Raw genomic sequence first — 22455 nt, forward strand, 5'->3', positions numbered from 1 at the left:
CTTTCCTGCTAGGTGGCGAGTTGGACGTCGCCAGCGACACTGCTGAGCAGAGTATACGTGCTTCGACTAATGTCGCATAGGTAAGGGCACAACCTCCGCAGAAAGTGTTTGGGAGATGATTAAATGTATGGTATTCGGTCTATTTCCCCTATCGGTAATTCTTTACCGAGGAACTATAACGCTCTTGCTAAAAGATGGCCCACGCAGGCGAGATTCGCTCGCGCGACATTACATTGCGCTCAGCAGCACGTCTCAGTCATCAGGACTGCCCTGCGATATATGAAGTTATTTCATGACCTGGAACTACGGAGGGGCTTCACCATGACCAGCCTGCTATAGCTGCAATCCAGAGCAAATGCCTATCTCTGTTACCTTAAATTACTGTTGTCATATTCCTGCCAACCTCGGGCTGTGTCTGCAAATTTCCTAATCTTATGTTACTATTTAGTACTAAATAAAGTAAGAATGAAGGTGGAGGGAAAGAAATGTAGAAGTGCATAAAGCGGCAAAGTAGGAAACTAAATGGAAAATGATAACATTCAGCACGGGCACCACACGTCCTGGCTGAAACTGAGAGAGGGAGAGAGAGAGAAAGAAAATACGCCGAACAAACCTAGAATAACCAAAGATGTTACGTCTATAGCATAAGGCTAAACTAAAGATGAAAATATTCAACTCCACTTTACCAATCCCCTCAGTGCTCCTGCAGATGGGTGGGAGAGCGTGAACTATATAAAAACTGCAAAGGAAGTAATTTTACAGCCAAGTCAGTCCGCGCTCTGCGCCGAATACCGGTGGAAGCGGATTTCTTATTAGCGTTCATGTAACGGAAAACGGCTCGCGTATGCGTCAACCGACTCGGGTGATTGTTCGCGTTGATAAGCAGAGATGGTTAGAATCGCGTACCCGCTCACTGTTTCTGCGGAATGTATGCGCTTCCGGGAGTGCAATAGCGACGAGATAGGTCACACTTGCAACCACTGAAGACTACTGTACGCATTGCTTTCCGTAAATTTTCCGACCGCAAACGCTATTTTGACCTTAGTCGCTGCGTTTCAACAGACCAATGCATCTCAAGCGAGTTTTGTACGAGGCAACGAATTTTTATACACAGCTGATATGTGTTGGCTGACCCATCATCGGCCAACAAGACTAAAGACAAATTTCTTGAAACTCGCACTAAGCGCAGCATTTCCGCCCAATGGGTGTGACTTTCTCGGTGCTCACATTCAATTCTTCGATTGGAACATGTTCACTGTGGTGAAAAGTTAGAAGTTAATTAGGTCAAATTTGGTTTATGGACTAACATCTCGCCGTCATTTGCCATGAAAGTGGCCTGCGCTTAAATAAAGGCAGCCACGCTGGCACCTGATAAGTGGGCAATCAGAGACAAACAATTTCGTATAGGCCTGCTTAAGCTAAAGAAAGGTCGACTGATAGGTATCGTTGATGTCAATACGTATGCCTACACCAGCACGCGCGAACAAAAGGGCGTTAATTAAACCATACTTTCCAGCGATAATTTGTTCCAATTAGCACAAACAGAAATTGTGACACAGATCGCGAGAACTTCGTAGGGAAGCAATGAACTGGAAAGTGGCGGATGCGAGTGGGACTGCATTTTTACGAATATGTAGTAATTTGCTCTGAGTACCTCGAACAAGCAATTTATTTTGCCTGCTAATTCGCCCTTATTGGCACAGTTCATACAAGGTGCTATTACCCCAAGGTGCATAGCAACAAGAACGTGTACACTTCAATGTGCAAACAAACATGGCGCAAATATAACAGTGGATTGTGGACTTAGAACGCCAAGGTTTTGCTGCTACGTGAAATGAAAGAGATAAGTGCTACTTGTCTTCCATAATCTTCGTTCCTGACGACGGCAACAATGCAAGCCTTTTACCAAGCTCCCTCGTCTGTTGTCTGGAAAGATAGCACTGTTTGAGGGCTTCGTTTGCAGTGGTGGTGAACGGGGGCGTTCATCTATATCATCTCGCGCATAGAAAAAGAGCGGAACCATGAACACATTCTCTCCCTACAGAGATTCTAAATACTGGGAATGCACCAGGATGACCCGCCGGGGTTGCTTAGTGGCTGTGGCGTTGGTCTGCTAAGCACGATATCGCGAGATCGAATCCTCGCCCCGCTGGCCGCATTTCGATGCGCGCGGAATGCCGAAACACCTGTGTACTTACATTTCGGCGCACGTTACAGAAGCCCGGGTGGTCCAAATTTCTGGAGCCCCCACTACGGTGTGCCTCCTAATTAGATCGTTGTTTTGGCTCGTAAAATCCCATAGTCTAGTCTCGCACCAGGATGACAACAAAGCATTCTTGAAGAATTTCGAAGTAGTGCTAGCAGTCCAACAACGGCATTGAGTAGAGTTCGCGTGAGCCTTAACCTAATCGGAACCCGGCTTCAGGAACAGTGTTGCTTCGAATGAGCTTTCAGTACTACAAACAGCACTTCGGAGAAAGGAACAGACGACCGTTATTGCTTGCGCACTTTTCGTCCTTGTGTGCAGATACAGCATGTACAAAAAACAAAGAGCACTTAAAAAAACCATATGTGCACTGACAGCAGAGATGAAATCGGCGATCTTTTATGTGCCAGGCTAGCACTCCAGCTTTAATGCTACTGTTTTTTTTTTTTTTTAACTACAGCAGTAGTTTAAATCCTCGCACGCTGTTTGCAGTGGGGTGAATCATGCGTCATCGTCATTATTGTGTTGTCGTGATTACAACCTCATCATCGTCACGATTCCTGTCCGCCCAGTCATAGTTTAAAAGAATGTGGGCAGTTTTGCTCCAAGGACGATGCATTGAAAGTGATACTAGGGATTATTTAGAACGGATGCAGTAGATCGTGTCGGGCTGAATATCATCGAACAGTGTTCAAAGAACACGTCAAGGAGGCTTAAAACAAACTTTCATGAGCGGCATGCCCCCCCCCCACCCCCCACCCCTATGTTCTTAAGAGTGGACGTTACGAAAACCCTTCCCTCTACTTCCTCCTTGGAAGCGTTTCACAGTAGCTGGAGTCGGGTAATATATTATACTTACGCTCTACAGTCCCCTGATCGGTTTATCAAGCAAAAGAAGGCGTAATTCAAATTCAAGATGGAGATATTTTCGCGTGTGAAGGTTTAAATTCCTGGCTGTCGAAACCTATTGCTTATTTAAATGAAACGGGCACATTTCTTACAAAAAAATACACTAAGAAAAAATATTCTCAAGATATCCGTTTTGTATTTTCCGCGGTATCGTACCACAGTATTTGATACGAAGGACAATATTACAATTATTGAAACATGAATCAACGCTTATAATTAAGGCCGCAAATAGCATTTATCCCTCCTAGCAGTAATTGAGAGGTACGTGAGAATTTTTAACAAAAAAATATATAGAACATCTTTCAGATAAGAGCTGCTCTATTTCTCAATTCCTCATGAGTGAAATCGCTGTTGCCTCTCCGAGAATTAACATTTAGCTGCGATTTATGGCGAAAGGCTGGAGACAGAATATTACATAAGATTGGGGCTTGTCTCGGGTAGTGTTACGCAGCTTTGAGCTGTAGGAATACGTATAGATGGCTCGCTAATATGCATGCTAGCGTGCCGTGAAAAGTACTTTCGCAAAACCATCACGAATCGTTATTTATGTGGCATTCCGCCGAACCTGGACACACTATCAATGTGCTGTCTTTCCGTGAAGAGCTGGGATATCTGTGCTACTATGTTGCCCGAGCTATTGCGTCCCGGGCAGATCGCTTTCACGCATGGCCGAAGCGGGCGCCGCTTTCGTCATTCCTAGGGATCATCTGGAAACGAGAACCATGACGTCCTCTCGGCATCGGAGGAGCGTTTGTCGCCAGTCACTAAAGGCAGCTTTTGCTGTTGTTGTGCCGAGAGCTACATACAGAACTGATCCTCCGTAGAAATTTCGTGGATTTACGGTAGCCTGTTATCATTTCTTTTTACTTCGTGTAGTTGTCCACATATGGCGTGCCAGAACGAGCAGTCAGCCGTGTGGCTTCGACGTTGGCCAACCGTAATAGCAAGGGGGATGATCATGAGTTGGGATGAGCGTCGACGAATGCCCCTCTGCCCAGGATCTCGATGCCAGCAGAGACGGCTCGTTTGAACGCTCCACTAAGCAGGGTGGAAAACCCGACTGTCAGTGATCGTGGTGCGGCAGAGAAATGCGCGCGGGGGCGCTATAACATGAAGCTATTCCAAAATGTTCTATTCCGATTCTGCAATCATCCCTCCGCCGTTGGCCAACAACTTTTTTTAACCACCCCCACCTTCGCATGTCTGTCACGCGACATCACGAAAACCGCGGCAACTCCCCATCTGATATGATGTGAACACCCTGATTAAGCATGACTGTGAAGAACAAAAGAAAAATAGTTATTTCTGAATCAATGCCTTTTCGCCATTAGACCTCGGCTATTGGTCAAAAGTTTTCGGGCTGCACCCACTTTACGTGCCTTACACGCAACGTCATAAAACCATGAAAACTCACCGCGTCAAAGTGACTTGTACGCGTCAAATATGCTTTAATATGCCGAACAAAACTGAATTTCTCACTGAATAGCCGCAGGCTCTCCCGTTGCGAAAGGAATGAACGATGGCTGCCGCCGATCGCTCAGGCGCTGGCTACTCGCACCTGCCGGAGGTCATGGGTTTATTTGCATATAATTAAACTTCTTGCGTGGCTGTGTAACGTTTTAGAGCACTTTCGGCACGTTTACGACTTCGCTCAGTCAACTTTAATTTGCTGATGATCCTTTTCAGCGGTATTCTTTACCTTCCACTGCATGCTGCCGCGACTTTCGACGAGCCACCCCCAACCTAAGTAAAGGAAAGCGGACCAATCGAAGACGCGGCACCACCCTCTTCATCCGGTTATCGAATTTTAGTGCACTGGCTCGGCCCCATCGAATCCCTCTCCACTTGACCCGTGCTCCTCGCCTCTTATCAGCCAATCAGATAAGACAAGCCGCTCAGTGTAGGCAATGCTATTCGCTTTTATAGTAAACAAAACTGACCTCCTATAAACGACGAAAGCATTTAATTGCTCGCTCTAAACAACCCTGCGTATCACCGCCCGATGCTTGCGTCGGCGGTCACGCAAATTTGACGTCAGGAGATTGGAATAAACACATATCGGAATAGTTTTACGTTATAGGGCTCCAGTTATGTGACCGGAAAGAAAGATATTGAGCCTCCGGGTGTTTATATCATGGAATGGTTAGTGAAGCCGTGAAAACGAGATAGATACCTAGCTGGGCTTCTCTTGGCTCCCGCTCCCACCTTGTTCTGGTTTTGCTCATCATCTTGAATTTTCATCTCCCGCCTTCCCTGTGTTTTGCCTAGGTATCTGGGCTTAGGATACAAACAGTTCTTTTTTAAATTATAGATCATTGCCAAGAATTAAAAGCATGCTCATTGCTTCTGCACTTAGCACAGTCAGCGTACTTGACTGGTAGGGCTGAGAGCAGCGCTTGCTGTAAAAGATTAGTAAAGAAAATGTATTCCATTCAGTTGAGTAAGCTAGTCGGTTATACAATCAAAAGCAGGTCGAATAAGATACAAGCAAAGAAGAAATACTACATCGTCGGTGCCATGTGTAGTACGACCGTGCTGGATCAGCTGGCTTACTTCAACAGCTGCACATTAACAACAGAGTAGCATAATATGCTAGCCTTGGGACCGCAGTAGGTTTGTTTTCTCAACCATTATTTCTTCCTATTACTTCTGTGTTCTAACAATGTGGTCAGTGCATTTAGGGCACATTTCCAACAACTTAGCCTTATTAAGTCTGAAGGTCTCACATTCCATAGGACTACGGCCGCACTAATCCGAAGCTGTACCCCTTTCCCGCCGAGTCATCATCCACAGTAGCCGCTCAAAGCAACCGAATGTATAAAAGTGTCGATGGCAATAACCCTCTGACCTGGAGCTTATCATCGCGCAGGATTACAAGAGATAACCAAGCCAACATACAACAAGGATGACCTACAATCTTGCACACCATAACCTAGGCTTAACGCGGAGGTGCTCAAGTCTTCACTTGCTTTGTTGTATTTTTTCTTGGCACACGAGTTGTTTGTGGACGCCTATGTGGCTTGACCCCATTAAGTGCACGTCGTGATTTGCAGACGATGCTCGAGTAGAAACATGGCTATTCTCTCGTTTACGATAAATTCCAGCACGGAATGGTCACGCGACCACATTTTAGTGTCTTATTCAGCAACTTCTGTAGTTAGGAGGAAGTTAACGACAATAAATAGGCGCTAAATAGCATAGATATCAAATTCAATGCCTGGTAATGGCCGGCAAAGCGAAACGATCGGTGCCCCAGATTTACGCACGGAAATGTTTTCGTCGCGGATGTTTACAGCAACAACACGACCCTTGAAGGCTAAAGGCATCGCCAAGCCTGGGTCAGGGCGGAAACGTGCGCATCCTATGAGGTCATTCCAGCCGGAAATTAATCATCCGCATAAAGGTCACGGGAGGCACATCCTAAACAGACAAAAAAGCTTGCCTTCACTACCGCAAGAACGTGACGTAGATAAGTAAAATGGACCACGTGATCAGTGCTGGGAAGAAAAATAAACGGAAGGCGCCATTCAATGTGGTAAAAAAAAAATGTGAAGGTAGATGACGCGATGAAGATGAAACTGGACCGTTATAGAAAATGCCAAGTTTAGATAAAGGGGACACAACGTTATAAGAGGTCACAGAAAATGTTCATGCATGAAAGTTATTCTAATTTCTGTGACCCTTCATTTACACTATAATGTGAAATAATAAACGGTGTGACCTCCATGAGCATTAACAGAGCCATTTCATATTTGTGACATTAGCGAAGCTTGATGTAAAATCATGCACAAGTTATCGAGGGACAATACATCGTTCTTCACAGTGATAACGTATTCCGGTTCAATTAGCTCATATCAGAAACCGTCACGGACGCACGACGAGGCCACTGGTATGGACATTGCAGTCTGCACAGGCAGAAATACGTCAGTGCGCAAGGAGAATACTTCTTGGTGATCGGATGGAACGTCGTCAGACACTGGTCGTAAATTGCTGCCGAGCGAAATTTCACCAGCCCCGCAGTGTAATGTTGCTCCATGCTCCCGTAGAAATTAAATAACGAAAATCACGTCATGCGTGCCGTGCACAGCAGAACTTCGGTTCAAAACGCCCTTCCACCAACCGTTGTCGCAGCGGAATGTACTCCCACAGGACATGACGTTTCACCTCCAATTCCGCGAAACGTGGTATTCCCGTCCCGAGCCAACGTCACTTTCGGTCATAAACGGTTCTTGAAAGAGAGACACATCACACAATGTAGCACCGGTATCTACCTAAAGCCAGCGCATTTACACCACCGACACAAGCACACACTTTCTTCTTTAACATGGTGACCCGCGGATGCATTTGCAAAAGTGATCGTCCCGCGACCACACCTCCATCGGCCGCACCAACTGGTTTCCTATCAGGGTGGCGTTACCTGAGTGGTGACGTGGAGGTGGCGATCGGCGTATCCGAGACTGCGGCGGAGTCACGGTGGACACTTTCCTTCGTGTGTACGTGTGTTCTTGAGGGTGGCTGGCGAGAAGTTACAAATGGTTACCAGGGCGCAGCTTCTTGCATGCGAAGCCAATGTGCCGGGTCTCACTGAGCACGTTGTGGGTGACGGCGACAATAACTCTCGATGTTTCCCTGTGCCCTGAAGGTGTAGAATACAGGTGGGTTGCGATTCTCATTGAACTTGGGCGCAGATATCCGAGACTTACTCTAGACAGGAGAACCGCGCCGAATTTGTCGGTCCTGTCGATGTTCCAAACTCTTTGATTCTGGCTGAATCTCGGCACTCTGGGCATGGGTGCCGTCGCAAACACGGCGGTCACTGTAGGCAGGTCGGGGTCAGGCTGCCGCTGTCTCCCCGCAACACACATCATTGGTGGCACATGCGATTGACATCTGCTCCTCGAAAATGAACCAGTTCATCTCTGCTAGCTCTTCGCACTAAAACGGCATGGACTTTAGAGGCAGATACGTCCACGCTTGCTATGGTAGAGACGCTGTTCAGTCTACTGAACTTCGGAAGAATGCGACGTGTTTTAAGAGCCTCGGATGGATGACAGTGACGCCTCAAGGCGGACGAGGTAGTGTGGTCTTCCTTCGCGATAAAAAAAATAAAAAACTTTACACGCCTTCGATAATTCCCTTGACAGGTCTCCAACCTTGTCCTCGTTCGGCATGCTTGCGTTTAGAACTCTGTAAAGCTTCAGGAATTTTCTCAATGTGGGCAGCTCACGTCTCTCCCGGTAACAGTACTCGCTCTGATAGTGTCTGCTCGGCCTTCTTTATCGAAAGGGAATCATCAAAGGATTTCTCGATCTCTTCGCCGAATCTGACCCAAGTTATGGGCGCACACTCGTTATATTCGAATCGCACAAGGGCCGTTTCGGCAAGGAAAAACAGAACTTTGGAGACTCCGCATTTGCGCTCCCTTCATTGTGGCGGCCCCCCCTCTCGTAGTGTCTCAACAAGTCTTGGACGAGTTCATTCGCTTTCGCTGAGAATGTGCGTGCTTCTCGATGAGGCGTCCGGTAACCAACTTGGCTTGGGCGAATGCTTTTCTTCAACGTTTTCTTCGCAACCACCACCTCCGTCCGAATCGGCCATGTCAGCGCCGTTTTCTGCGTCTAAGAACGGTAGAGCTTTGTCGGCCAGTACGATGTACTCCACTGCCTGCCCCAGAATTGTAACGGATGGGATGGGTTTATTTACAGCATGAACTGGTTAGCAACATGGTTAGTGCAGCACCAGGTACACGACGCTTATGTAAGGTTTGGTTTGGTTTCGTTTGATTTGGTGCCCACGAATATGGCACATTCAACTACGGGGGATCGGACATGATTCGGGCTAGCTCCTCGTGTACTCTTGTACGTCATATAATTTTGGCTCCGCCATGCAGTCTGCCAACTTATTGACAGGAATCATACGTTAGGTACAGTCACAATGCGAAACATTACCTGAAAATAACAGATCTAATGAGTCGCGTTTTCACAATAATGAGAAAATGGTTCCTTTATTTGGACATAGTTTTTTAGCTCAAATACAGAGAAGTAACTTTGAATTTTTTTAAGGATATACTACAGCTCTAACATAATAAATTCCATGTGTAGCGTAGTTTTTTGTGGCGTAACCTTTGTATCGGAGTTCTCATCGCGACGTAAAAAAAAGATCTTTTTTGTTCCGGGATAAATAATTCTGTCAATGCTCTGACGTGTTGTTGTCAACACAAAGTCTCTTGTTTCGAAACTGCCTTCCCGACAAACCATTGCCTAGTTTCGTTTTAACAGCCATATGCTCTGTTCAACAAATTTACAGATTCATGTGAGAGGCTGTGTTTTCGACTTGGTGGTAACGCTAGGACAATGCATCGACATCCATAAGGGAGAGAGAGAGAGAGAGAAATAAAAAGAGAGATAACGAACTTTATTAATGAGAAGTGTACCTGCTCTTTCCTAAGCTGCTAAGTGGCTTGGACATTTGAGTGGCGACTTTTTGCACACTCTTTTGAGGGCATTGCGTCGGAAGGGGGAGCGGGCCGACGCGGCATCGTGCGTTTGGCTTGCTTTCTTGTCTCGCTTTACGTTTACAAAGGATTTACACCGAACATCAAGCTAAATTTTATGTTTCTTAGACAGTTCTGAAAGGACGCGCGCAGACAGAGCTAGTGCCAACATGCATCGCGATGCTATATATGAGCCTGCAGGAAAGAACGTTCTTCTGCTTTTCTACGCGATCGCATTTAATAGCGACGTAACCATATTCCGCATTCTTCGGAAATGGCCAACTTCGGAATAGATTATCTCCTGGATTGGTCCACATTGGTGTTGCAGTATATCCTAAGCATTGAGCCACTTTACTCCACCAGAAACCAATCGAGCAGACAAGCTAAGCGCAGGGAAGGAAAGCGTAGGAGGCTTCACTTCGTTGAAGAAATATTGCTCTTGGAATCTTGTATTTATGAATGTAGACTATTAAGGTACCGCTTGTTTTATTGCATGGCAGTAAGTCAAAGTAGTGGTAGTACAGATATGCAGATTCGTTGTATGCGTGCTATACATATTATGTGTGGGTTACGTGGAAAGGCAGCAGCAGCCACAGTCAGAGAAACTCTGAATAGTTCACAAAGAACCTTCGCTTGGAAAAAAGTTTTGCGCACCCGATATCTTCCACTAAAGCCGGAATGCTGTTCTCATTAACCTGCATACATCTGCTTATTCTGGCTTCCATTGGTGTCATAACGAAAACTTTCTGACATTTCTCGTATTCTGTGATATCGTAATTCGTCTTTTCAAAATGCAGAATGGGAACTAGTAGAGCTAGAGCATTGTGTGGTTCAGCTGAATTAAAAGTAATAAGAACATTGTAATTGCGTGAGGACAAAGTATTGGCAGAAGAAAGTGACGTTGGTTAAAGGTCGCACGCAGCCTTGTTTCCAGATTTTCCTCCGTACCTTAAGAAATATATTAGTTCATTTATTCACGGAGTAGAACTGTTCAAAGGATACGGTAAGCACAGCTGGTCATGACAGGTACACTCGAGAAGTAAAGGAACGCCTAATTTGAGCAATCCGCCATGGAGGTGATAAACGAGGGCTATCTGTAGAGGTAAATGATGAGGCAAAAAACCATGCGAAAGGCAACAGGAAAAGGGCGGACAGACGCACACAGCAGATGGGATGAAAGATCAAAGAAGCTCGGATCTCCACTCGTAGAATGGGGAGCAACGGAGGCAATAACGGCGGGAAAAAAGCCCATCCATTGCCATAAAGGGGCGGCAAAAATCGTGAGTCTGATACAGGCGGCACACACAATGATCACAGCGTAGGGAAGGCGGGCATTCAAGTAGGGAAGATGAACGATCAATGCTAGCTATAAATGATGAGAATGGAGAGCAAGATTGATCGAAAACTCGGTGAGAAAGGAAGCAACGGGATTCCTATAGTTTAGCAGGAGAATCGTGTGCCGTGCCCAGAGAGAAGGAGGCCTCAAGAAAGAGAACCAAGTCGGGATGAAACTGTGTGAGCTGCGTTCTTGGGCTTGAATTCCAAGGTCCTCTTCTGGCCTGTTAGTGGAAAGCAGCTGATTCACCGAGGCTAGAATAAATAAAGAAAGGCGAGGAGAACGCGTGTGAACGTGATTCGTCGCTTCCAGGGTATAAGCTATTCACCCCCTTTTTTTTTTGGGGGGGGGGGGGGGTTATCCTCGAGACACCGTGCTGTCAAGTTCGCTAACCTGAGACACGGTGAAAAAATACGCATTTATCGTTTTCCCCACTTCCCGCTAACATGCTATTTTTGCAAAGTGACACAATTGCCCTTGAATATTTTTATAGAACTTTTGCGAATTTCTTCATACCGTAAGTGCCGGTAAACATATTGCTATGTAACAGCTATATCATTTACCAATTGAGCAGGCCTATCATGATGGAAGGGACAATGAGGACGACGGCGGTATAACCTGGCACGGACTGTTCGTTCTTGGCCGGGCTACGCGCATATGCGCTTTTAAATACACGTACCTGTATATAATCATTCCCCGGCATCTTTATACGTAACATATTTGGTGGAGGTTTGCGGTCCCCTTCGTCGCCACGGAGCTCCGCAGCGGACGCTCACTCGAGGTTATCACTATGACATCCGGTCACTCGACCTCGACCGCACCGGCTGCCCTACGTATACCACGTACGCACGTGGTGCCACCGCGCGATACTACCGCGCCCGTCAGCTTGCCCGCGCTCGGCTTACAGCGTCACAAACCAACCAGAGACGTCGCTGTGATGCTTCGCACCGCGAAGTGAATTTCTCTCCTGGTGCACTTGTGCTTCTATGATCCCCTTTGCACCGTGCGGGTGCCTCCGGAAAGCTTCTTTACCGGTATACACGGGACCATACCGTGTGCCGCGCCAGGTGACACCTGGGACTTACTGGATGGCTCCTGTCAGTTCCAACTCCTCATCTCGCCTTCCGTCCAGCGACATCGTTCTCGTATCAAGCCTCAAGATCGACCACTGTGGTTCCGACGACCCCCTTTAGAGCTCCGGGACGGCGGCTCTGCCGCCAGGGGTCATTCTATGGAACAGTTGTGTCATTTACCAATGGAGCAGGCCTATGATGATTGAAGGGACAATGAGAACAACGACGATGTGAGCTGACACGGACTGTTAGTTCATGCCAGGGCTACCCCTGCACATGTGATGTGATAACTTTATTTGGAATCCGGCGATTGGGAGGCCCGGGCCTGGGGCCGCCTAGATGGCCACTGGGAGCTGCTGCTCCCGTGCGGCTTCCTTGGCTCGCTGGAAGGCCCAAAGTTGGTCTTGGAGATCTGAGCTGAGCAGCATGGCCGACCACCGCGCCAGTAGATTTTCTGGGGAGACTGCCATTTTATTTTGGTATATTTCACATCCCCACAACATGTGTTGAAGGGTGGCTCTAACAGAATTGCATAGCTTGCACATATCGCTCTCGTATATATCGGGGTAGAAAGTTTTTAGTTGCACGGGACTCGTATAAGTTTCTGTTTGTAGTCGCCTCCAAGTAACGGACTCAGCTCTGTTCAGTTTAGTGTGAGGCGTTGGTAATACTCGCCTCCGATTTTGATAGAATTCCGGCCGTAAATAGAACATGCGGCCGTAAATATACCTGTAGATACTGACCACGTGCTGCTGGGCGAGTTCGTTAGGCATGTTTACAACGAAAGCACCAAATAGAACAATGGACGATGGAAGACGACACGGGACAGCCGCGTAGGCATTTACGTGGTAGTCCCGTGTCGTCTTCCTTCGTCCATTATTTTATTTGGCGCCTTTCTTGTAAACTTGCTGAGAATCATTCCCGTGCATCTTTATACGTAACATAGGGCGCTGTAACGTAAAACTATTCCAAACTTTCTATTCCAATTCTGGAATTCTGCCCTCTGTGACTGGTCAAAACATTTTGGGCCATCCCCACTTAACCTGTCCGTCATGCGACGTCACGAAAACAGTGATAGCTCCCTATCTGATATGACGTGTACACACTGATTATGCATGATTTTACCAAACAAAAGAAAAATAGTAATTTCTGATTCGATCCCTTTTCGCCATTAGCCCTTGTCTATAGGCCAAATTTTGGGGCTACACCCACTTCACCTGCCTCTCACACGACGTCAAAAAACCACAAAAACTCACCGCGTCAAAGTGACGATAAAGATGCAATAATATGCCGAACATAACTGAATTTTCTTCTGAATAGCCGCAGGCTGCCCCGTTCCGAAAGGAATAAAAGATGGCTGCCGCCGATCACTCAGGCACTGGCGACTCGCACTTGCCGGAGAGCATGGGTTTATTTGCGTATAATAAAGGTCTTTGCGTGCCCATGTAATGTTTTTGAGCATTTTCGGCACGTTTACGACTTCGTTCTGCCAACTCTTTTTTGCTGAGGATCCGTTTCAGCGTCATACTTAAGCTTCCGTTGCATGCCGCCGCAATTTTCGAAGAGCCACCGCAAGCTAAGTAATGGAAAGCGGACCAATCGCAGACGCCGGCACCACCTTCTTGATTCGCTTATCAATTTTCAGAGCAGTGGCTCGGCCCCATCGACTCCCTCTCCACTTGAGCGTGCTCCTCGCCTCTTGTCAGCCAAGCAGATAAGAGAAGCCGCCCAGTGTAGTAATGTTATTCGTTTTTCAAGCAAACAAATGTTACCTCCTATGAACGAGGAGAGCATTTGATTGGTCTGTTCAGGTAACCCTGCGGGTGGCCGCCCGATCCTTGCGTCGGCAGTTGCGCAAATTTGACGTCAGGAGATTGGAATAAAAACATATTATAATAGTTTTACGTTATAGGGCCCAAATTGTCACTGTTCTAGTACTTCCGATTGCCACTGTCCCAGAAGTTTATACGGCTGGCTATACAACTATAAACATCTGAACCTGTCGCAAGTGCCCAGCTTCTGCGTCTACGGCGGACGCTTATCTACCTGCAGAGGCTGTGCTCTAGGCCTCGGCATATTACATGCATGATGTAGGCAGGTCAAATCCAAGTCTCTATTGTGGCCAGGTGATTACATCCAGTCAACAACTGGAAACAAATGTCACTAATTTACTATTGCAGTACTCGCGTCAGGCCAGAATTCTTGCGCTTACTTGATGTCTTTTCTTTCCTAATTCTGCATAGTAGATATTGCGTTGCGGTAAATTCAATGGAGCGAACTCTTCAGCAACTCTGGAGGGTCGGCAGTTGACTCGGCCAAATATGGAATGCGTGAAAAAATTTTACCGGCGATTTTACATTGCCCGTCGACTTGCATTTTTTCGCCCCTTTTATCACACTGCAGCTGGTTTACTTCTGGTACGACAACTTTCTGCGGGAGCGCAGCCAAAGCTACATGGGTTGCTGAGCTTCAGCATTCCTTTTAATACGCCTCGCAGTCCAAACGTTTTGCTGGTGTCTCCGGTTTCAGTTTTACTAGTGCGTTCAGCACCTGACATCAGCTCGTTCAACAATTGAAATGAAAAGGAATCGAACGAACGTCTCAGGTACAGGTAGTAAACTATAGTAAATGCTAATTGAAAAAGTCAAGGGCAGTACTGCAGCTCCACGCATCGTTTTGACGGAATACAAGCATGGTGAGATTTAAAATTTAACAAACGGTTTGTTTTAAGTACAGACAGCGAATTTATCGGCGGTCTAAAACGGGGCGCCTGTAACGTAAAGTTAATCCATTCTTTCTTTATTCTAGGGCCGTATAACGTAAAACTATTCCAATATGTTTTTATTCCAATCTCCTGACGTCAAATTTGCGTAGCCGCCGACGCATGCATCGAGCGGTCACCCGCAGGGTTGTCTGAACAAACCAATCATATGCTCCTCTCGTTCATAGGAGGTCACTTTTGTTTGCTTGAAAAACAAATAACATTGCCTGCACTGAGCAGCTTGTCTTATCTAATCGGCTCACAAGAGGCAAGGAGCATGTCCAGGTGGAGAGGGATTCGATGGGGCTGAGCCGCTGCACTGAATATCCATAACTGGATGAAGAAGGTGGTGCCGGCGTCTGCGATTGGTCCACTTTCTCTTACTTAGATTACGGTGGCCCGTCGACAATCACGGCGGCATGCAACGAAAGCTGAAGAATGACGCTAAAACGGACCCTCAACAAAGAAAAGTTGGCAGAACGAGGTCGTAAAGGTACTGAAAGTTCTCAAAAACGTTACATGGCCACACAAAAAGTTTTATTACGCGCAAATAAACCCATGCTCTTCAGTAGGGGCGAGTAGCCAGTGCCGGAGTGATCGACGGCAGCCACCTTTTATTCCTTTAGGAACGGTGCAGCCTGCGGCTATTCAGAAGAAAATTCAGTTTTGTTCGGCATATTAATGCATATTTAACGCGTTCACGTCACTTTGACGCGGTAAACTTTTGCGGTTTTGTGACGTCGCGTGAGAGGCAGGTGAAGTGGGTGCAGCCCGAAAACGTTTGACCAATAGCCGAGGGCTAATGGCAAAAAGGTGTCGAATCAGAAATAACTATTTTTGTTTTGTTCGGTCAAATTGTGCATAATCAGTGTGTACACGTCATATCAGATGGGGAGCTATCGCGGTTTTTGTGACGTTGCGTGGCAGACAGGTGGAGTGGGGGTGGTTCGAAAATGTGTTTGACCAATCGCGGTGGGCTGATTGCAGAATTGGAATAGAAAAGTTTGGAATAGTTTTATGTCATAGCGCCATTGTCTCCTGACGGTCTAATTTACGTAACCGCTGACTCAAGCACATGTACTGGCCCGCAAGGATGTTTGAACAGGCCTCTCCTCGTGTAGAGGATGTGACCTTCGTCACCGCCCTCACAAATATGTTTGATTTTTGAAACGTTGGCTACAGGCTTAGGCTTCCCTTGCTCACCTCTGTTACTCAACTGACGTGTTCACCTCCTTGTAACCTTTTTGCATTGTTCGAAAACTCAAACCGAGATGTTTCTTCAACATGAGACCGTAAATGGTATTTTACAAGGATCCGGGAGCATTAATTGGGCATATTTGTATGTTTATTTAGTGTCCTTGGTTGTACACAATATTAGCAGAGGTCCTTGTAAGCACTGTCGTCTCCATAACTTTCCTCACCTTCCTACGAGTACTTCACTTGTGACAAAGCCTTTACTGCTGCAGCTGAACACTAAATGTATAGTAGAAATATCAAGAACACACAATATTTGATCTAAAATTCAGCATAACGTTTTTTTTCCCTCTAGACTTCGCGCCTATCGCCAATGTGTTATGAAAACAATGCGACATTGCAACTCGAGCTTACCTTACTGACAGTACATGTTTGCTGAACACTTCTTATGTTTCTTTTTTTAATCTAGCTGGAATTGTCGAAGGCAGACAACATACATATAGTATGGAACACGTCAAACAGCATTGTACGCAACACAAGTACTAGTGTAGGCGAGTACAATATCGTTGTCCTCGCTTTAGCGGCATGCCAAAGGCGATTAGAAAACTTCGCTCGAATTCAGCTTTCAATTCCGTTAAATAGATTACGATCTGTGTTTCTGTATGTTGTAAACTCAGCAACTGACAGCATTAGCTCGACCTGACCTGTACGAAAATTGTGGTCATGTACTAAAAATTAAAATTAAATTATGGGCTTTTACGTGCCAAAACCACTTTCTGATTATGAGGCACGCCGTAGTGGAGGACTCCGGAAATTTCGACCACATGGGGTTCTGTAACGTGCACCTAAATCTAAGTACACGGATGTTTTCGCCTTTCGCCCCCATCGAAATGCGGCCGCCGTGTCCGGCATTCGATCCCGCGACCTCGTGCTCAGCAGCCCAAGACCATAGCCACTGACCAACCACGGCGGGTGGTCATGTACGGATTCATTCACTATTGACAATAAACAATGTAAGCTTACTTGTCTGACGTGTTTATTTTTTGGCCAGTTGAGGCCTCTCGGTAACCTGGCGATATAATAAAGGTATCGATAGTCATTTTATAGTATCGTACACACGAACACCGCTCCGAAAGCGGTAGGAAAACACCCAAAACCAGCGAGCGAGCAGCACAACGAACCCCACCAGCCGCTCTGAAACATTACGCAGGCGAACCTGTTGTAGATACTATCATAGAACACCTACGCAAACTTCGAGAACGGAAACTGTACCTGCCACAGTGCAGCAGAAATAAGCGTAGCGGTGGCGTGGCCAACTAAAGTATGCGACCTAGACATGGCGCTGGAACTATTGTCATCGGTACGTAGTGAGTAATATGACCGCTTCGGTCAGAGCCGACGGCTTCGGCAGACGCTTGTGCATTGCCACCGCCCGTAACCTCCATTGTCGTCCGAGCTTCTTGTCCAGGTTTTATTGAGTCCTTGCGGAGATACTGTAATAAATGTAATAAGTAAAAATGGCATAAAAATTCCGCTCCCATTCACCCGTTGTCCTTTAAGTTACAATTTACCTAGAGCGCAAAGTAAAATGTTGAGCTTCATAATATTATAGCATAGAGAACAATATTCAACAAGAGCGGGCACTCCCATAGAGCCGAGTGGCTGAATTGACTGTAGCGCACCAAGCGGAAGGGATTAACTTTTTCCGGTTTCGGTTCTGGGCTCGCGCATTTTGAATGCTTGCTGTCACACGCAATGCCGCCGGCGCTACTCTTCGTTTTTTTTTTGCTTCTGCTGCTCAATCGCGCGGAGTCTTAGTGCGGAATCGCTTAGTTAAAATAATTGCGAACGATCTTTTCAAGCCTCCAGCGAATCTGTGCCACGTCCGATTTCATAAAGTAGACGCAAGACACCTTGTAAATGAGGGAATGTTTATTTTGCTGTTTATAAATAAAATGCTCGTTTCGCGCTTTTTGTGCGTTCATCCAATGTTGTAGCACCAGGTAAGCAGTAGCAGTTCCTGTACGAAGTTCCACCGGATGGCATCAGCTGAAAAAAGTAAATTTCAAGCATGTGTCATATTGGTATTTAGACCTTATAGGAATACGGCGCGTAAAGGGGAAACCTGCGAAAGTGGTGCATAGGCGACATTACAAACAAAAGCAGTTCGCTTTTACATACATTGTGGTAGTACGCTGCATACACAATTGCGGCCAAAACACAGGTTCTCCGCTGCAGACCATGGTAGACGGTCGAAGAATACTTTCTACCTGCACTCAAGAGAAATGTGTGGGTGCAAAGCCTGTTTTCAGTCCTTCAAAAGAGAGCGTTTTTGAGTTCTTCGTTTTTGAGCTCCTCGGCGGTAACTTTCGCGCGTTGCACCGGCGGGAGCAGCACACTCCAGTGTTATTATTCTTGGAAATCGCTGGTCGCGTCTTCGAAAAGCGTGACCACTGAAAGAAGGTATATGTTGCGGGGCCATAGAAAACGTCACAAACTTGTCTAAGATTCAGTGCATGCCAAACTAACTGTCACCACGACGGCCATGCTTTTTTGCTGCCTCACAACCCCAGGCGTGGCGAGTGTACCTCAAAAGTGTCCCAAAAAGTAACGAAATTAATTACAATAATCTTGGGTGTCAGAGAATGCGTCATGAACTTGTCCCAGTAAGATTCAGTACTAACCGCGGCGCACGGTCGAGCTGCTTTTCGCTAACTGCGCCACTACGCCTAGCGCGGCCACTGTGCTTGAAAAGTACCCCAAAAAGTAGCGAAATTGGTTAGAATACTATATGGGGTCAGAGAAAGCGCCAAAAGTTGCCCCGGTAAGATTCACTACTGCGACACTGCGTCACACGGCCAAGGTGCTTTTCGATAACTGCGTCACAAAGCCAGGTCCGGCGATCGTGCCCAAAAACTACCTCAATAACTTATAATAAAGTTAGGACTCGTAGCAAGCGTCGCAAACATCTCCCAGTACGAGTCAATAACTCAAATTGACCACGCCAGGTCAGCCGAGCTGGTTTTCGCTAACGGCATCACAAGTCTCGGTTCCATGCCGTAAAAGTCAAACTTGCTTGAAAAGTGTCGCAGACTGTCAAACACAAATTTCTCACCTTGCCGTAGTCCAATAGTGCAGTGGTGCCTTGTCGAAGTTCAGAAGGAACGCAGGAAAACTGGTGTTAGCCTCGGAATTCCAAATCATTGGACCTGATTTCACTAACCCACGGCTTCATTTTTGTAGTTTCAACATATGCCAAGTATGTAATTATTCGAAGTCTTAAAGAAATCTTAAATAAAGAAAAATTGCTTCAGTTGCCTAGGTAGCAATGTGGTTTAGTATACAAGTATTTTACATCTCGTCCAGGAATCGACCCGAATATGGGAATCAACAATACGTAACACATCGGATGTTTACGAAGGCTTTTTGAAATAAAAAAAAAAACACTAGTCAAAATTAAGGCATAGACATAGCCGAAACTTTCCTTAAAGAATTATGCTTCATCTTTGACGAAATTGTAGGCTCTCACCCTGATCTGCATTGAAAGCGCATACCTTGCCATGCTCTTAGTCGTAAGCAAAAAACGTACGAATCGCTACAGAGCTACTTCGGCAACATTCAATTAATCTTAAAGTGCCAAGTGGGGGAGTGACTTCTGCCTTACAGAGATGGATAATTGTCACAAGCTTTATCTCTGTTTCCTCGTTCTTTTTTCGGTCGAAGTGCCATACACTTGCCTTTAATACAGAAAATCTCGGTAATCATCCAAGCTTTACTTTATCAGAATTTAGAGTACTTAGCCTTATCCTGTAAATAAATCTTGCCAGGTATTAGGGTAGTTCTAAACCTAAATAAAGAGGCCACCAGAGAAATAAATAAATAAATAAATTTTCAATGTTTCTGATACATATAGTGACATGTTATTTTTATGCCAGTAGGAGCCCAGAACCCTTTGAAGGGCTGTGGCAGGGGTAGGTTTTTTAACATAAGTGATTACAAGTCAATAAGGCACAGAAATACAAACATTACAGTAGCTTTCTTACAAATACGCGCAAAATGTTCTTCTTTGTTAAGATGGTTGATATTGTAAATTAAATAGATGAATGCAGGCAAGTTGCTGATTTAAATAAAATGATGTGGATGATGTGATGCTGTACGGTAAAGTGTTCCGCAGTTTCGTGAAAATGTAAGAAAATGAAAGTAATCCATAATTAATCTTTATGTAGGTCATGCATAATCGGACAGTTCAGGTAGAAAGTAGTCATAATGTGGGTTTCTGATATGTTGACGTTATTGACAGGTATAGAACGTTATGTAAATGTTTGTAAGCAAGGAGTAAAACAGGATAATTGATACACTGTTTTTGGAGTTTATGTTTAGTAATCCATAAGAAACTCATATCAGTTGAACCATTTCTAGCATTCTGACTGCACGTAATAATCGGTACCTTCACCATCATTCAAGAAATTTCTCTCGCGCATGTCATAAAGTGACCAAACATTCACTGTAGAACTTATCAGGACTCTGGTGCGAGTTAGTGTGTCCATGATCTTGAAGCAAACTTTTAAAAGCGCGTTGAAACGGTGACGAAGGACGAGGAACACGAAGAGACACATGCAAACGCTCGTCTGTGTCTTTTCGTGTTCCTTGTCCTTCGTCTCGTTTTCTTCGCCATCGTAAAAATTGTCTCGAGATTCACCGTATAGTGCATGATAAATCACCGATGTGGTACAGAAAATTAGGCCAGTTGAATGGAAGGGAAGTGTAGTCAGATATGGCAGGTAACTATAGCTACTGTGAAAAAAAAAGAGGAAATCTGTAGGCATAGAATAGGGTCCGCTGCAACAATACCACAGAAATAAATGGAGTTCGATGGAAGAGACTCCTGCCCTGTTGTGGACAGACGCAAAATACTCCTACTACTACTATTTTTACTACTACTACTACTACTATTACTGCTACTACTACTGCTACTACTACTACTACTACTACTACTACTACTACTACTACTACTACTACTACGACTACTACTACTACTACTACTACTACTACTACTACTACAACTACTACTACTACTACCACAACCACAACTACCACAACTTCTTATGGTGATGACGGCTGTGATTGAGCAGACAGCGCACAATGGAGCAGGGAATTTCGTTCCTGCAGACCATCACACAGTACTGCAAGGACAGTTAAATGATACAAACTTACGATGCCCGGTCCATTCCTTAATTGCCGTGGTATTATTCTGAACTGGTCTGCAAGAATGCGGCGGAAACATGCCCAAACGCTAACTCCGTCAAACGAATACGGATACCACCGGCCAAGGTCTAAACGAATAGCTTTGTGGCGAATTTACGATGGTGTCCTCGCCTTGCTCAAGTCCGAAACACGGGCTCAGCGACAAGATTTGCCTGTCGCGTGCACATTGCTGGAAACTAATCTTCTGCTAATAAGTTTCTGTCACCGCGCGCCCCAAGAGACTCCGTCCTTGGAAGTTAACCTCCTACAGCCGTCACTAAATCAAGCGGCTAACAATGCAAGCTGTTCGCGCGCGCCGCATGGCAACGGCACTCCTCTTGTGGTGGTCGTCTGGACGCTGTGTGTTAACTTCCGCTATGTCCCAGGGACCTCAGAGAATCTGTCCAGACGACTGCCACAATATCAGCTAACGTTTGGCTGCTACAATAACTCAGAGGACAGTAGATGTCCTAGTGTAGCAGTCAGCATCGGAGTGTCTCCCAGTAGTCGCATTATTTGGCTCGTAAAATGATTCAGAACACTCATTGCTTGAGCAATATCGAATGCACTTTTGATGACTCAAAAACACAGATGTGAGCAGGGAGGCTGCAACGCGCTTGCTTACTAAATAGAGACGCGAGAGGTCACAGCTTACTTCAAAGTCTATTGGCGTAACCGTGGTCCAGCCGAAGTCTTTGCTTTCCTGAACACCTCTTTCGAGGATGTCAAGGAAGCCGTTCTGATGTGCTACATTTTTGTTCTTCAAGGTGTATAGTTCTCACCATAAGGGCTGGTGGGTACGAGTAATGCAGAACCGCTTCTGCGTTGAAGTCTGAACTTGATTTCCTTGCTCAGTAGTCCTTCTCATTAGCCGTTTCTTGAAAGGCTAATTTGCATTTGCAATTCCTTTCTGCATGTGGTTTCCATAAATTTATTTGAGTTAGTGGTTGCCGAAGCTTAAGCCCTAATTTTCTCATTCGTTCAACTGTGGCATAAAAGACAGCATTAACAAAGATGCGTTTGTCACCGCAAATCGCTGCACTTCCCTTGATAACGATGTGAATGATGATCAGTGGTGGGGCATCCTAACATACTGTGATTGTAAAAAAAACTCGAAACGTATATTATCAAGAGTACAATACCGGCGACGCCTGATATATACATATATATATATATATATATGCCCTGCGTAAACATGCGTGTCTGGAAACTCGGTTCGCCATTTCGTCATTTCGATTA

At 45.7% G+C, this 22455-nt stretch overlaps 1 protein-coding gene across 19 annotated transcripts in view; it reads left to right on the top strand.

The window, feature by feature from the left end:
• The window catches only part of LOC129384282 (uncharacterized), a 667107-nt gene that overhangs the window by 475881 nt on the left and 168771 nt on the right, over positions 1–22455 (top strand). The window lies entirely within an intron of this gene.

This window comes from Dermacentor andersoni, chromosome 8, assembly GCF_023375885.2.
Source record: "Dermacentor andersoni chromosome 8, qqDerAnde1_hic_scaffold, whole genome shotgun sequence".
Lineage (NCBI taxonomy): Eukaryota > Metazoa > Arthropoda > Arachnida > Ixodida > Ixodidae > Dermacentor > Dermacentor andersoni.